General features: G+C 47.0%; 1 protein-coding gene across 8 annotated transcripts in view; it reads right to left on the reverse strand.

The window, feature by feature from the left end:
• Window positions 1-17,695, reverse strand: part of PLPP4 (phospholipid phosphatase 4) — a 219,104-nt gene that overhangs the window by 39,447 nt on the left and 161,962 nt on the right. The gene's annotated exons all lie outside the window — the stretch shown is intronic.

Here is a 17,695-nt window from a genome sequence, read left to right on the forward strand (position 1 = left end):
TTTAAGAGGCACTCTGCTTTCTTTCCTGATGCGGGTCATTTGTGTGTTCTATTAGCCCTTATCAGTCTTGCCAGGAGTTTATCAACTCTATAAATCTTAAGAAATAACAAGTAAGGGCAAGTCCAGTGGAATTGCAAGTCTTTTATCTCAAAGTTCTGGTACTCCAGACAACTGTTGAGGGACGCCTGGGTGGTTCAGTGGGGCCTCCTTCGGCTCAGGTCATGATCCCAGAGTCCTGGGATGGAGCCCCACATTGGGCTCTCTGCTCAGAGGGGAGCTTGCTTCCCCCTCTCTGCCTACTTGGGATCTCTGTCTGTCAAATAAATAAATAAATAAATCTAAACAACCGTTGCCATGAAAAGCAATCCCCAAATCTAACACCAATCATCTTGGCCCGCATGCAGTCGTTATTCCTAAGAAATTCAACAGCATGTGACTAAACCACATGAAAAGATTAGTTCACTTTGAAAACTCAGTGATCTAATAGTCCTAACAATAATATGAAATATTATTATAGCTACTTCGAAGATGGGGAAACCGAAGCTTAGAGAAATTAGCCATTGCCAAAGACACAAAAGCTATTTTGGATTCACACTCACGTCCTTCTGATTCCAACACCTGTGTACTTCCCACTTCAGCCTCAAAGTGGCCATGAGTTAATGACTCAGGATCGTATTACCAGCATTGGGCACCCTGCCTCTGGAAAGGCTCCCCATAGGACTGGGATAAATGCAGATGGAAAAAGGAACATAAGAAGAAAAGATGTCCCTCGGTTTTTTCACATGGCCATGAAGGGGCACACCATACTGAACAAAATACTATTTTGGTGGAAATTACAGAAGCAACACTTTGGTCAAGTCTAAATGGTTGTAGCTCTTTTTTGACTTTTTGATAATCATTGCCTACTGGGTCTCTCCTCCAAATTACCATTTTTTAAAATAAATATAATTTCAACTTTCACTTCAAAACTTGTGATTGATAAAGAAGGGAGATGTCCCTTGCAAGCTTGTGACGTGCGGTGTTGGATCAAAATGCCATCTCCATTGTTTTGGTAATAGGTCCTCATAGAGTGAGGCTTTGCCTTCTCATTTCTAGACATTTCTTTGAAAACCATTTATTTATTTTTTTTAAAGATTTTATTTATTTATCAGAGAGAGAGAGGGAGAGAGAGCGAGCACAGGCAGACAGAGAGGCAGGCAGAGGCAGAGGGAGAAGCAGGCTCCCTGCCGAGCAAGGAGCCTGATGCGGGACTCGATCCCAGGACGCTGGGATCATGACCTGAGCCGAAGGCAGCCGCTTAACCAACTGAGCCACCCAGGCGTCCCTGAAAACCATTTATTTTGTCTTAGTTAAAAAATACTAGGGATTAACTAAATGCTATTTTCAGTATTATTCTTATTGAGTGTCTTGTTTTAGACAATAGAGAAAAATAATTTTCCTTCCCATTATCTTTGCTCATCATTCCTAAAGACTGTTTTTATAAAAGGCAGTTATTTCAGGAGTACCCATTTTAGGAAAATACATACTGTCTGGCTTCCCTGAACTCTAGCAGGAAACCGGATACACATGTTAGTCCTATTCCCTGTAAACGGCTGCTGTTCATTTCACCTCTTACTCAATGCACAGAACAAATCATGCCATGCTAAAAACACAGAACGGTGCTTTTGTGTTCTTCTTTGCATCTGAATTTACAATGGGCAACGGTTTTCTTGGGATCTCTCTAGCACTATCCACACGGCCGCTCTGCAAGAGAAACAAGGTGGAAGACGATGGAGAAGGGAATGAGGGACTTCATCACCACAGCTGGCTTGCAGGAAGACCTGGGAAAATGAGTCCGGCCTTGAAAGATGGGGCAGCAGGCTGTGCACTCACTTTCTCAGCCCTACTCTGTGCCAGGCAGGGCTGAAAGGGGAATATGGGAAGAGCCAGGAAGGCATGACTTGGAGGGGAAGACAGTGAGCCATAGGCTAGGGCAGCAGCTGTGGGGGTCTGAGACTGCTTGGCTGGAAGGGTACGTGCTGGAAAGGAGAGGGGCGTGCTCTCCCCCAAAGTGAGCAGGAGAGCCTGGTGGCTAATATTGTGGGTCAACTTGGCAGAATCACAGGGAGCCTTGATATCTGGCTGAACATTACTCGTGAGAACGTCTGTGAGGCAGCTTCCAAACTAGCCCTCCTCAGTGGGCACAGGCATCATCCAATCTGAGGGTCTGAGAGAACAAAAGGTAGAGGAAGAGGGGACTCTCCTCTCTGGCTGACAGCTGGAGCGGGGACGTCCGTTCTCGCCTTCCCTCGGACCAGGCTGCACACCATCAGAGCTCCTGGTTCTCAGGCCTTCCAGCTCAGACCAGACTGCACGTGGCCAGCTGTCCCACGTCTGCTGCGTGTAGACGGCAGATCGCGGGACCCCTCACACCCCATAATCACGTAAGCCAATCCTCATTATACATACACACTCTTGGTTTTGCTTCTCTGGAGAACCCTCATCAGAGAAGACACTCACGCGGGTTCAAGCAAGGTTTGGGAAGAACCCCAGAAGAAACTTCCCCAAGAAATTCTTACAGAAACTGGTGAGTGACCGTGGGTGACACAGGTCTCCACGTTCTCAAGAGCATTTAGTGCTTCTGGTGCCAGCATTGGGGAGGGAACAGAAGAAGGAAGGCCGAGAGGGGCATTTGGGGGCCGGGGAAGGGGCAGCATCCAGGCCGATAGCTCCTTCTTGGGCAGGAGTTAGAAATGAAACACTGGAGGACAGCCATGCCTCTATCCAGACACCTTTATGCCACACGGCCCCTTCCAGGGCAGAGGGAGGGGAAGAGACAACATCCGGGGACCCACCTCTGGGTCTCAGGGGCCTCGCAGGCTCTGGCCCTTCCGACCACAGGAACTGGTAGGCGACCACAGGCTGACCACCCAGGCAGAGCACCCCATGGCCAATAGCTATAACGGTCGGTGGCAGGATCACCTGAGCTCTGCCTTACCATCTACACACAAGCCCAGGGCTGCTCAGACAAGAAGGATCTGGAAGCTGATGGTGCTCAGACACGGACTCCAATCCCCTGGGTGTCCCTGGGGCCTCCAGGTTTCTGCAACTCTGTGACATTACTCACTCGGCTCGCAGAGGGCACCCCTGGGGCCAATGGGTCCCCCAGCTCCTCCTCACGCCTGTCCCCAGCAAGGGGGCCCAGCCCTGACGCCCACACCCACGCTTGTCCCATGTCCCAGAGATGCTGGAAGCTGTGGAGAGGCAAGCGAGCCTCCTCACCTCCTCCTACAATTCATATCCTCTGGGGACAGAATTCCTGTAGCAGCCTCACTTAAGATAAAAGCATGCGGAGTGCCCCAGGAGAAGAAAAACTCCATCTGAGTGAGCGTGGCACATGTCCGAGAGAATTTTTGACGACTTTGGAAAATGAGGTCATCATTTACCAGCAAGCAGGTGTCTGACGGTTCCAAATGACCGAGACAAGGAGGGAGTGGCATCGGCGGTCGTACGACTGTGGGTTTGGGGTGGCTGTCACCGCATGGAAAGCTTTTACTGGCCAACTTCTCGGCACCAGCTAAGGAATGCATGCGCCTGCTAGATGCAGAAACCGAGCAGACTTGCACAAAATCACTTCTTGCTGAGGTTCACACGGCTCCCCATCGTTGGCCAAAGCCCTTCAAGGGGCACCTTCTTTCCTGGCATGGGCAGCCAGCTCCTCTGCCACAGACTCAAGTCATCACCCCCATGCTGCTCCGAATCCCACCTCCCAAACAGACTGGGGGAGGCTCAGGGAGCAGTGGTTCTCATGTTGCCTTTCAGTTTTGTGGACAACCGGCCCAGCTGGACCCAGAGGCTACCTTTGCATCTCTAGCAACCGCCTTGATAAACTATGTTACTCACTTAACAAATGGATTGATCATTCTCTTCCTGGGCTTTCTCCACCTCTAGTGAGCAACACAATGAAGGAAACAGCATAATGACTTTCAACTGGGCCATCTAAGGTCAGGCAGTGACTCCAGCAGTTTATGTCTGGGCCCATGGTGGCGGACCCACAGACAGACCTCACTCTGGGTGTCCCCACCTCTGTGACCTTTCTAGGTGTGCATTAACTGATGTTCTTGGAAATGAACTTCTCCAGCAGGCCTCCCCACCTCCACGCCCAAGGCTGGCAGGCCAGGGTGCCATGTTGTGCCACGTCCCCTAGCCCAGCTCAAGAGAGGCTCTCCGAAGCACAGGACAGCTTTCAAGAATAGTTCAAAAATGGCACATCGCCATTCGTAAATGCAGACCATAATTGGGGAATGATTTTTTTTTTAAAGATTTTATTTATTTATTTGACAGAGAGATCACAAGTAGGCAGAGAGGCAGGCAGAGAGAGAGAGAGAGAGAGAGAGGGAGGAGGAAGCAGGCTCCCCGCTGAGCAGAGAGCCCGACGTGGGACTCGATCCCAGGACCCTGAGATCGTGACCTGAGCCGAAGGCAGCGGCTCAACCCACTGAGCCACCCAGGCGCCCCGGGGAATGATTTTTTTTTTTTAATGTTTTACTTTCTTTTCAAAAATTGTAAGACACTGTGTTTTTGAAGCATGTAGATCTATACTTAGGATCAAATTAATACTGTAGGTGTAAACATCAGAACCAACACAAAAGGCCTGCGTTGACTGAATTTATCACACGGCTCTCACAGCAACACGTATGCCAGGAAAGAAGTCACACATCATATAATCGTCAGACCCGTTCCTTGTGGTAGGGAAATAAACCTCGGAGGTCCATTCGCAGGTCTGGTCCGCACCGGTCCGGTCCGGTCACGGCTGCCTTAGGAGCCGACACATTCGAGCGGACACCTGGTGTGGGGACAGAGGATTCTGTTTCTCCCTTGTTTTCTCATCTGCCAAAGGGGACAGAGACCAGACTTCTCCGATCTTCCCCAGAATCAGAGTTCAAGGGGGAATGGCAATAAAGGATCTCATTTCACGCCCCCCCACACACACCTTGAACGGTAGGAATTGGGACTCTATCTACAGATACGTGAACTGAGACACACAGTCTTGAAATGATCTGCGCGACACTGTGGGGACTGGAGCCAGGCCAAACTCGGGTCTGTCGGGGTCTGAAAATCATTCTTCTCTACCATAGTCAATACAGAAATGCTAAACGTGCAAGTGTTTATTTATGTGGAGCAATCCAATGATTACAAAAACAAATAAGCCATTTTTAGTGCCAGGCTAGCTCTTAAAATGGCACTCTTGACATCCAACAATATGTAGCTACAAACATATGGAGAAAGAGGAAATAAATGAATGCCCGGAACTCTGAGTGGGAATCCGAAAGTCATAAAATGATCTACACGTGCTGGCCCTCTTCCCTATCTGCAGCTAACCCATGGCCCTCTCCTCCACACGCGTCGTGACAAGGGACAGATGAGTTCAGGGTCTTTCCGGTAAGAAATGTTCTCACCCCCTCTTTCTCGGATCTTGCCCCACACTTCCCCTAACATGAACCGTCCCAGACGCCTCTGATTATGTAAGAGACACCACTTTAATTGCCAGCTATTATATATTTTTACTCCCAGTGTGTCAGGAGTGTCATTAAATGGCCTTTTGTTTAATGGCCAGTGCTGTCCATCGGGGCTATCAGGAATGGCTGTTGGGGATGCTCATGGCTCCGGAGCGCCCCGCCACAAGGGTAGGCTGCCCTCTGCCCTCTACACCCTGTACCTGGTGTTGCATCTGCCGAAAGAGACTCGTTCTCCTCAGTGACATAAGTACCCTGTGGGCTCACAGAGGCCCTGGCCTTGAACTCCGCCACAACAGGGACTGGGTCTGTCTTACCCCCCATCATCTCTTCCTGCACCACGCACAGGCCTGGCACGAACTCGGTGTCCAATCAAAGCGTAGGCACTAAATGACTGACTCATGACAGAAATGAGTAAATACTTTATAAAGCATTTAGAGAGTCCTGGAAGGTTTCCCTTAGATGTGGTGACAAAGTCCCCAATGTCACCTGTCACAGCAGCTAGGACAGCAGGTTCAACAGCAGGAGGAGACAAACCCTGGGGCCGTGGCACCAAGCCGTGGGGAGGAACAGGGAGGAACGAGCAGCTGCTCACGAGGCTTCCCCACTCTAGCCAGAGTCAGCAAATGCCTGTCACTTTTCTTTTCCAGAAGGAAATAAATGGAAGCTTGTTTTAGTTGTAAGGTATGATAAGTAATACCCAGGCAAAATATACGAACATTAGACCAAAAGGCTATATTCGTAAAGGACAGAAATATCCATATTTTTTACAAGGTTACTAATCACCATGGGATGTGGAGAGGTTCGGGCAGAAGCTCTCAAGAATATTCCCTTTTGGGGCGCCTGTGTGGCTCAGTCGATTAAGCCTCTGCCTTTGGCTCAGGTCATGATCTCAGGGTCCTAGGATCGAGCCCCGCATCGGGCTCTCTGCTCAGCGGGGAGTCTGCTTCCCTCTCTCTCTCTCTCTGCCTGCTTCTCCCCTTACTTGCTTCTCCCTCTCTATCAAATAAACAAAATATTAAAAAAGAATATTTCTTTTCTTTCTTTCTTTTCTTCCTTCCTTCTCGATGAAATATTGCAGAGCTCCTCATAACTCAAAAACAAAGGGAAATAATCCTATGGAAAAGAACAAGCTGTAGCCTGAAACCGAGTCCATTTACTGGTAGAAACAGGCACGAAGAGGCTCCCCAAACACGTTTAACCTCTGAATGTCTACTTATTAGGGGAAAAAAAAAAAGGAGTCGTGAGTGTCAACACTCTGAACTAAAGTTAACTTGTCTCCCCCCTCAATACGCACCAAAGTCCCCAGGTCCTGCTCAGGCTTCCAGACGCCAGTGACACAAGTGGTCTTCCCGGTCATTAGCAAGATTCCCAGCTCCATCGGAGGAGGCGGACTACGACTACGAGCCAGCCGCCATGCAAGGTGCTTCCCCACCTTTAGCCCCTTCAATCTCACAAGAATTTCTCTGGCAGAGAAGCTGAACCCTCTCAGAAAGCTGATGACACCAAGGGAGAACCACAGAGCCTCAAAAATCAAAGTAAGCTATGCCATCCTATCCCGCCCCTACCCCTTCATGTTCTACGAGTCAAGGGGAAAACTGAGCGGTCAAGGGTTTGCTGCTAGACTTCACAGCTGGGGGGCAGGACAGCTGAGCACCTGACCCTAACAGCTCAGGTCTCTCTCACTCTAAACAAAGGAAAGTGTGGGGGTATTCTGGGGACTTGGCATCGATGATGAATTTGGGGTCTTGCTCACACATTTGTAGCATCTACATGGCTTCTGTTAAAGCTTTATTCAGTTAAGACAATAGATTGGTTAGTTCAGTAACTATTTGGGGCACCAATCCTGAGCATTCACAGTACTGGGCCCTGGGACACATCAGTGCTGGAGAGGATCAAGGCTCCTGCCCTCACAGAGCAGGAGTAGAGAAAAACAAGGAAACCACCAGGTTATGTACAGACACAACTAAGTGCTACAACAAAAAACGGTGGCTAGAGCATCTGGGGTGTTCAGGATGGCTGCTTTCCTAAGGCCACATAGACGCTGAAACTCAAGGAAGTCATGAGAGTTAGCCAGGGTAATGTCTTCCTTTGGGTTCCCTCAGGATGAGATCCTGAGGTGGATTCAAGTGCAAGTTGTCTGTTAGGAAGATGATTCAAAACACCAGTGGGGAAGAAAGACCCGGATGGGAAGGAAGCCATAGATGGATGACATTGTTAACACAGGTTACCACTCTGGGAGGCAGGAGCCCACTCCTGCTGGGGCTCTAGGAGACAGTAAAATCCACCCTCTGGCCCTGGTCCACCTACGGGGCAAGGGAGCCAGGACAGTTTTACACCAGCGTGTGAGTCAGCGGCTGAGGGCTGCTGGAGGGCACAGGTGCACGTTCCTTCCTGGCACACCCAGTCGCCTACAGGCAGAGAGAAGCAGGGGCTGGCGGCTGAGAACTGGATGGGTATGCATGGCACCGTGAGTGCTGGAGGAAGGTGGGCAGGCTTCTGACAGGGTCTGAGAAGTGAGGGCAGGGCAAGTGCAAATGCCCAGAAAGGAAAGAATGTCTCATTTGGAGGGATCTGTCAAAAGTTGGGGTCTAGGGGCACCTGGGGGGCTCAGTTGGTTGAGTGTTCAATCCTTGATTTTGGCTCAGATCATGATCTCAGGGTTGTGAGATGGAGCCCCACATAGGGCCCCACGTTCAGTGGGGAGTTTGCTTAAGATTCTCTCTCTCCCTCTGCCCCTCCCCCCTTTCATGCTCTCTATCTCTCTCAAATAAATAAATCTTAAAAAAAAAAAAAGTTGGCTCTGAAGTCAGACACTCTGGGTATAAATGCCAGCCCTGTGACACGCAGGCTGTGTGGTGTGGAGGCCAATCATTTTCCTCCTCAGCCTCAGTTTCCTCATCTGCATAAGAGGACAAATGAGAGTGCTGACCTCATAGGTATGTTGTGGGGATTCAACGGGATAAGTCCTTTAAAGCTGTTAATGCAGAACCTGACACATTTTGTGTGTTCAATAAATGACAGCTGTTTGCAGGCCATCCAAAGGACAGAGCAGCTAGACCACGGGAAGTGAGGCTGGGAGCGGGGTGAAGGACGTGAAACTGAAGAGGCTGCCGGGGCCAGAGCATCATCCAGGCCTGGATTATCCTTTAGGTGCCTGGGAAGCCACTGAAGAGTTTGAAGCTCTGGGGTGTCCTGACATCATCTTTCTAGAATGTCATACTCTTCAAAAGCTTGAAATGCTTTTCCTGCTTCCAGATCCCCAGAGCTGAATCCACTCCCAGAAGGAAGGTGCTATTTAGCACTAATTAGCAGACTCCAGAGACTGATGGGAGCAAAGAAGTGCTGGTTTGAATCATCCGAAGGCTGCCCAGACTTGGCTGGAGAATCATCCTGTTTCATTTTCCTTCGGCAGACTTCACTTCTTAATTAAGTTGGCTCCAGCTAACATTCAAATGACTTTGCATTTCCCAAGAAGATGCCAACAGAGGTAGGAGAGGCAGCCCCCAGACCCACCGGGAGACATAGGAAGCAAAACTGGATTGAAAACTTTGCTGTGGAAACCCCCACAGGAATAACTTACATACTTTTATGAGTTCTACCCAGAAGGGAAGAGAAAACACACTGGTAGTAAGGATATGCATGCTAGATGTGAATCTGAGAAGACACAAAGAAAAACGCTGGTGGTTCTGAAGGTAATGTTTCCATGGCAGGGCCCCATCTAAGGAAGGGTATCCACTCAGAAATGGGACAATTTCCAGAGATGGGGATTGTGGAACAGTGTTGGCTCATGATCAACTGGTTGATTGATTTCTTTCCTTTTTTCTTTCTTTCCCTTTCTCTTTGTCTCTTTCCATCCATACATACATATCTGAAAGATATCCATTACAGAGGATATGTGATGATTTGAATTTCTATTTTTGGAATCCAACTACCATCTTGAATGGTCTCTGGGCCCATATTCAGAAGACTGTGTTAAGAGTCAATGGTTTGATATAAAGATAAAAGGAGCCCACACAAAAGAGGTGTCTATTGAATAATTCCTTTACAATTCAAGTCTATTCCCTCTCCAAGGGCTAAGAACAAGGTATCTACTATAAAATTTTTTTCACAGTTGATAGACCCAAGAGCCCTGCACCTATAAGAAGTCATTACATAATATGGGAAGAGGTAGGATGAGGAACAGAGGACATTTCCTAATGATTAAAGAGTCAAAATACCAAGAATCCACAACAATCAATCTGTATGTGCCTATAAACAAACCTCTTAAATATACGAAGCAAAACCCAGTAAAATTAGAAGAAGAAACAGATGACTCTATTGTCCTAGTTGAAGAGCTTCACACCATATTCTTAGTAACACTGAGAATTCTTAGAGAACACCGAGACAAAAAGAATAAAAGCAAGGATCAAAAATTTTCGAACGACACCATGGTAACTTAATGGACACATATGGAAGGACATACTTAACATGTGCACAAATAAATACGTTTTCAGGTGTGCATGGAAAGTTCCTTAAGAAAAAGTTTTCAGTAGGGAATAAAACAAACCTCAATAAATTTTTAAATACTCAACATGTTTTCTGTTCATAATAAAATGAAGTTAAGACTTAAACCAGAAAAAGTTAAGACTTAAACTAGAAAAGTCATTTGGAAAGTGAAAAAGTCATTTCTAAATAAAAAAGGTCAAAGACAGAGTCAAAGATCAAAGAACAAAAAACAAGGGCAGTTAGAAAATATTTTGAGCATAACAGCAATAAAAAATACAATACTCCAAATTGTGGGGGCACCGCTAACACAGAGCTTAAGGGAAATCTATAGCTGTAAATGCTTAAGTTAGAAAGGAAAAGTCTTAAACAAGTATGATTTAAATTTCCAACTTAGGAAATTAGAAAATTATGAGAAAATTAAGCAAAAATTAAAAATAAGGAATAATACAAACAAGAGCCGAAATCAAAGATGTGAAAAAGAGACAAAAACAGAGAAAATAAACAAACAGAAAAGTTGGTTCTTTGGAAGGATTAATAAAATTGATAAGCCCAACATATAATTAATCAAGAAAAACATAGAGAAAATACAAATTACTATAACAGAAACGGAAGAGGGTTGTCATCACTGCTCGTACAGACATCAAAAAAGTCAAGAGCAAAATATTATAAACAACTTTATCCTAATACATCCAACAACCTAGATGAAAGGTATAAGTTCCTTGAAAATGTGATTAAAACTGACATAAGGTAATTCCACTTCTAGGATGGCAATGTGAGGACCTGTGTGGACCCACTACCAAGTGAAACAGAAGAAAATTATTTTTTAAAAAACTTTTTAAGTCTGTGGATGGTCCCAAGAATATACAAAAACTAAATAAATATTTACTCAAGAAAATGCACTAAAACTCAGCAAGAACAGCAAGAATCTGCGGCATTTGAACCTGACCTGTTCCTTCCTCCTCACTCGAACCCTAGTATGATAGAAAACGCCACTCTAGGCAGGAACAGCCCAGAACACAGGGCTCCCTCCTTCTCTTCCCTCAGCAATAAAAAGAAATTACTGGGGACTCCCAGGTGACTCAGTGGGTTAAACCTCTGCCTTCGGCTTAGGTCATGATCCCAGGGTCCTGGGATCGAGCCCCACATCGGGCTGTCTGCTTGGCAGGGAGCCTGCTTCTCTTCCTCTCTCTCTCTGCCTGCCTCTCTGCCTACCTGTGATCTCTGTGTGTCAAATAAATAAATAAAATCTTTAAAAAAGAAATTACTGATACTCATGACAACCTGAGGAATTTCAAGACATTATATTGAGCAAAAGCTGCCAGCCAAGAAAAGGATATACCGCACGATTCCAATTATATGAAGTCTTGAAAGAGGCAAAACAAATCAGAAGTTTAAAAACTAAAACAAAAACACAAAACCTGCAGCGGCTATCCTGAGGGAATGAGGATGGACGAAAAGGGACGTAAACAAACTTTCTTTCTAGGTTTATGGAAATATTCTATATCGACGCAGGAATAGGGTGACATGATAGGTGCACCTGAAGGAACTGAATGGCGATGACTTAGCACTGTGATATAAATTTTACCTTAAATTACTAAAATAATTTCTTCCAAAGTATCATTAGTACTGAATGTGGTAGGAAATGGACAAAGAAAAGCAGAAAGCGAGAAGAGCAGGACCTCATGCCGGGACCGTGGGTATTCAGTCAATTTGTCTTCTGTTATAGGTCTGAACTTTTGTATCATAAAAAGTGAAAAAAGAGGGGTATCTGGATGGCTCAATCATTGAGCACCTGTGTTCGGCTCGGATCATGATCCCAGGGTCCTGGGGTCAAGCCCCAAATCTGGTTTCCTGCTCTGAGGGAGCCTGCTTCTCCCTCTCCCACTCACCCTGCTTGTGTTCCCTCTCTCACTGTCTCTCTCTCTCTGTGTCAAATAAATAAAAATAAGATCTTTTTTTAAAAAAAGCAAAAAAAGAAAGAAAGAAAGAAAAAGGCATTCAGCTTGTATCTAGCTTTCCCTCTTACCCTCCCTTTTTTTTTTTTCTTTTTAAATAGAAATCAAATAGTGGGTCGAGTTTTAGGGGGAGAGTATTTTGAATTCATTAATACAGTGCCCATTTCTCAACCTATCTTACTCAGACCGGGACCTTGGAAAGGGGACAAATTTCACATGTGAGTGACTGACTTCTGCCACACGTCTACCTAATTCCCTGAGACGAGGGTTTCTCAGCCCGGACACTACTGACATCGGGACCAACCTAAGTCTGTGTCGTGGGGCCCGTGTCTTGATGTCTAGCAGCACGGGTGACCTCATGGGGCCCGTGTCTTGATGTCTAGCAGCACGGGTGACCTCATGGGGCCCGTGTCTTGATGTCTAGCAGCACGGGTGACCTCATGGGGCCCGTGTCTTGATGTCTAGCAGCACGGGTGACCTCATGGGGCCTGTGTCTTGATGTCTGGCAGCACGGGTGACCTCTGTGTACTTGACGTTCTCGGTCCGTCCCCCCAACCCTGCCACTGACTTGTGAAAACTACTTTCTTCAGACATTCCCGAAAGTCTCCCGGTGGGTAAAACTGTAAAGTTGATAACTCCCACCCAAACCAGGCATCCTCAACCAGGACAGCACTACCCCCCGCCAAGGGAATAAAAACTGGCTCCTGGGGAGATGAAAAAGTCTTAGGGATTATCATTGCTGGTGGCCCCCCCAAAAAGGGCCGTGGTACATACACAGACAGAATATTGGTGGCATTAAACTCTCACAGTAGAAAGGAGGAATTCGTGGGAGAACGATCTGAAACCAGGAGGAGGAGTAGTAATGGAAGAGAGATTAAGAAACCTCTCCCATGAAGAGGTCTAGCGTCCTCCTGACAGCAATCATTCCCTCCCTGCGTCTAACATCCCCAGAGAAAGGGGAGTCTTCCTCTGCTTGAGAAAGATGTGGCAGATGAAGCCGTTACTTCCCAGAACCTTCGAAATTGCCTTCAAAGCTTGAGATGTAGGAGAATACAAATGTAGGGAAAAAGCCATGAGGGGCTCTTGCTGGGTCTGAGGCTGTCCCTCGACATGCCGGAAGCTTTCCTTTAAGTTCTAATGGAAACCACACAAGTTGAGCTGACCTCAGACACATGACCATGGGTCGGTCCTGGCCAGAACAATGACCTCAGCAGCCCTGCCATTATAGACCGTTTCTAAAAGAAGAGAAAGGGGCATTTTTCAAGTTTCTCATCTACTCAAACCCACCCAGCAAAACCCCTGGATGGTAATTCCAGTTAACTCAATGGTGCAAAAGAAATGAATCTTAGAATTTCCTGTTTTCCTTTTCCTGTGTCTTTATGCAAAGACTCGCCTAACATTTGAAGAACCAGCTGGTTTATAATCCTGAATATTCATGCTTCGTGGAGTCACACCTGGCCAGTTAGCATACATGGGACCCTGAGATCATTTCGCAATCCATACTTAAAATGCATTCAGATTTGTTCAGGGAAAGCAAACTCCCAGACGTTCAGCCTACAAAGATGCCATAGTGGGCGCACTCCACTCTCAAGGACTCTATTATCAGAGTAACACCGAGGCTGATCGAGAACCTTCTGACATGCGGTATATCTGTAACTGAGGTATTTGAGCGTTTTGGTGGTGTTTCGGATTTTTAAATGTCAGAAGGAGGAAAGAACAACAGTGAGACAGCTAATTTTATGTGTCATCAGGGACAGACCCTGGTGCCCAGTTGTTCTGTCAACATCAGTCTAGATGTCGCTGGGAAGGTATTTTTAGATGTGATGAACACTCCCAATCAGTGGACTTGAAGGAGCTTCACTCACACTCCCCAGCTGGGCTGGGCCTTGCCCAATCAATGGAAGACCTTCAGAGAAAAGACTGAGGTTTCCCAAATAAAATTCTACCTCAAAAGACAGCAGCATGGAAATCCTGCCTGACTCTCCAGCCTGTTGACTGGCTCTGCCCACTTCAAATTCAAGACTATAATATTGCCCATTACCTGAGCTTCCAGCCCGCGGGCTGACCCTACACATTTCAGACTGGCCAGCCCCCAAAACCATGCAAACCAATTCCTCAAAATAACTGCTCCCTTTTCTTCCTCTCCTCTGCCCCCCTCCCCCCGCACACATACTCTTTGTCGGTTCTGTTTCTCTGTAGAAACGTGACTGATGCAAACAGGACCACACATTCTACCTCAGATGAAGCTAGAAGCACCTGGAGTCCACACCACAACGAATGCCAAGGTAAGCAGCTGGCAGAGAGGATACCTCCCAGAGCCAGAAAAGGGGAGTCTAAAGCCTGCCGAGGCTGGTGCTGATGGGAAGTGGGAGGTCCCTTATTCACCAGCGGGGGCCTGCAAAGCTCTGAGCGGGAGGCCCTGGGAACTGCAGATTGAGAGGGGAAGGCAGGGGATGGAGATGAGAACCAGGTGGGAAGTCTCTATTATGACCAGTCAAGCTCTACACCCATCCTACAAACCAGGAAGAAAACTGCCACCTCCCTGATTCTTAAAGATAAAAGGTTAAACGATGTGAGGCTCCGCACTTTTGGAAAAGCAGGCAAGTAGAGCCCAGGGCTGAGGAACAAGACAGAAGCGAGGGTGAAGGCTTAGTCCGCAAGGTGACCTACAAGAACCCCAGCCTCCCAGCCCAGCTTCCAGAATGCCAGGTGCAGGTCCACCTGCCAAGAGCCTAGGGAGCCTCCGCTGGGGAAAGAAATAACCTCAAAGAAAAGGCCAGATGCTAACACTCGGGGTCAAACAGAGAAAACCTGGCTCACTCCCCCATTCATCCTTCAGTGAAGCTTAATTAATGAGCTCGACCCTGTTAGCTTAGTGCTTCCAGCTTAAATAAGAATCCCAGTAAGGTACATGACTGTGGAACTTCAGATAGCCAGAGACAGAGAGAAGATTCTAAGAGGTTCCAGAGAGAGAAAAATAAAATCAAGGAAAGGAATGCTACAGGGCTTCTCTCAAACACTCTCTAAATGAGAATCCTGAGCCACAATGATTTTTCTACCTAGAATTCTGCATCCAGCAAAAGAATGGAAAAAAAGACACTTCAAACATAAGTATCTCAAAACATTGTAGCTCATATATCCTCTCCTAGGAAATGATAGGAGAAAGTGCTTTTCCTCCCAAAGCTCTTCCTGTCCCCTCCTTGGAATTCCTAGTCCCCAGTTCTGGACCACTGTGGTTATGTAACCGGTATTCATCCTTGCCCTAAAGAGGACTTGGCCATGTCTGGCCGTCCTGCACCCTCCCGGACTACCAACCCCATACCTACAAGAATAAATGCTCAAGAACACTTACTTTCTATTCTTCTCTCTGAAAGCTATCCTCTTTCTAGAATGTGAAATAATGCCCGATCAAAAAGCCCAAGACTGCAGATATTTTCAGAATATCCCTGCTTTAAAGCTATATTGCCTTTCTCTGCTTTAAATCCCAAGTTTCTGGGAACACCTGGGTGGCTCAGTGGGTTGAGTGTCTGACTCTGGGTTTCGGCTCTGGTCACAAACTCAGGGTCATGAGATGAAGCCCTGTGTCAGGCTCTGCGCCCAGCAGGGAGCCTGCCCGAGATTTCTCTCTCTCTCTCCCTCTGCTCCTCTCCCTGCTCATGCACACACACTCTCTCTGTCCAAAATAAATCTTCAAAAACAATAAAAAAATAAATCCCAAGTTTCTGGTAACTTCTTGGTTTCTGGAGGAAGCCACTTGCTCTTTGAAACTCTATTTTTCAACTTGCTCTTGACTCTATTTTTCCTACAAAGGAGGCCTGGGACTCCTTACGGAGCAAGTACCACAAGATGGCCGTTGGAGGGCTGGAAGCCACCTGAGCACGTTAGTAGAGCGCTGTTTGGCTGCTTCTGGTCAATTAAACACAAGATCTTCTGTTTCTAAAAGAAACCAGTGTTGGTTCTTAGGTTCAAAGAAAACCAATTTCTCTGCAGGATGGTATGTAGACATCGACTACCTTCCTGTCACCGGTTATCTACAAAGCAAGCCTGTGATTCTTGAGCATGAGGAATTCATCTTCGGAGATCCTGTGGCCCAGAATGCCTGTGCCCACTCACTCCTGCGCAACCTACAAAGCTGATCTGACTGAAGGGAGAAGGAGTGTGTGTATCACCACAGGGGTCCACTAAAGTCATCTGCGGAGTCCAGCACTTCCTCCAGGAGCCAAGAGTCATGCCAACCACTTCCTGGTAGCCACAAAATCCAAACAACAGCCCTGATGGCTTTTCTAAGTGGATGTCACAGCTCCCTGTAAGGCAATCACTGACCTGTCACAACAAAGAAAGAGAACAGATAAAAATACTCTCATCGAAGCCTAGAGGCTGGGTAGAATTCCATGTCTGCCAAGTAGTAAAAATCCATAACATTTTAAACAGTGTCTTAAGCAGAAGCTAGTAACAGCCTCTGTCCAAAAGCTGGTGGAGTACAGATGGGACATTAGCCACGCACTTGACGTGGCAGCTGGCAGGTAGCCCTCAGAAAACGATCTGATAGGGAAGGTGTGCTTCCACAAGGAACCCTTCTGTGGGGCCTGGGCTCTACTCTCCAGGACCAGCAGTCTTCTGGGCTAAGTTACTCACACGACAGCTGTTTCCAGCCCAAGGTCAAATGCAGCACTGGACACTGAACTGTGCTAGTAGGCCTCAGTCAACCATCTAAAAGCCAGCGTTTAGGATTTCACTTCTTTCAGCTTTGAGCTTTGGAAGCCCCTTCAAGCTTGGCACTGAGCCTCTGGGAGGACAAAACATGCCCTAAGACAACAGAGAAATTGGGAGCCCAGGAGTCTGAAATCCAGGTGTGGGCAGGGTCATGCTCCCTCTGAGGGCTCCAGGAGAGGATCGTTCCTTGCCCCTTCCAGCATCTGGAGGCTCCACGTTCCTTGGCTTGTGGCTGTACCATTCCGATCTCTACCCCCATCTTTATGTGGTCTTCTCACCTATGTCTCTGTGTCTCAAATATTCTTATGTCTTTCTCTAATGGGGACGACTGTCATTGGATTTAGGGCCACCCTAAAACCGGGATGATCTCATCTTGAGGTCCTTAATTCAATTACACCTGCGAAGGTGATTCTCCAAATAAGGTCTCGTTCACAGGTTCCGTGGGTTAGGACCCGGACATATCTTTAGGGGGAACATTATTCAACTCCCTATAGCCCAACAAACCAGACAAGTTATTTATTTACATGAACATGGGATACTTCATTGTATTTCATCACAGTAAGCCCTGAGACACTATCGAGTTAGAGGCTGGTAGGAAGTTCAACTAAATGTCCTTGACCAAGTTACAGAGTCTGTCTGAGCTTCACTGTCCTTACGTTAAAAATGGGGATAACCCACCCTGGTGAGGCCATTGTACAGATTAACAGTCATTCACGTCGAGTGCTTGGCACCCCAATATCTTGTTGATAGGGCTCCAGTCTCTAAAGGCTCTGAGAAAAATATTCAACAAACACAGCAGGAAAAGGCATCCAAAGACTCTTTGATCAAGCCACTTTCAGGAAATGTCTTACACACTTAGAAAAAACAGACAAGATCAAGGTAACAGGCCTGCCAATGGCTGACAATGTCACACCAGTGAGAAATCAAGGACTTCAGGCCATAAGAACAGCCTCTCCCAAGTGGCCGCCTGTGGCCACAGTTTTCCAATGATCCCAGGGTCACCAACCTAAATATACAGTGTGCCACTGCCTCTAGAGTCCCCAG

Source organism: Mustela putorius, unplaced genomic scaffold, assembly GCF_011764305.1.
Source record: "Mustela putorius furo isolate JIRA1106 unplaced genomic scaffold, ASM1176430v1.1 tig00003909_pilon_pilon_pilon, whole genome shotgun sequence".
Classification (NCBI taxonomy): Eukaryota; Metazoa; Chordata; class Mammalia; order Carnivora; family Mustelidae; genus Mustela; species Mustela putorius.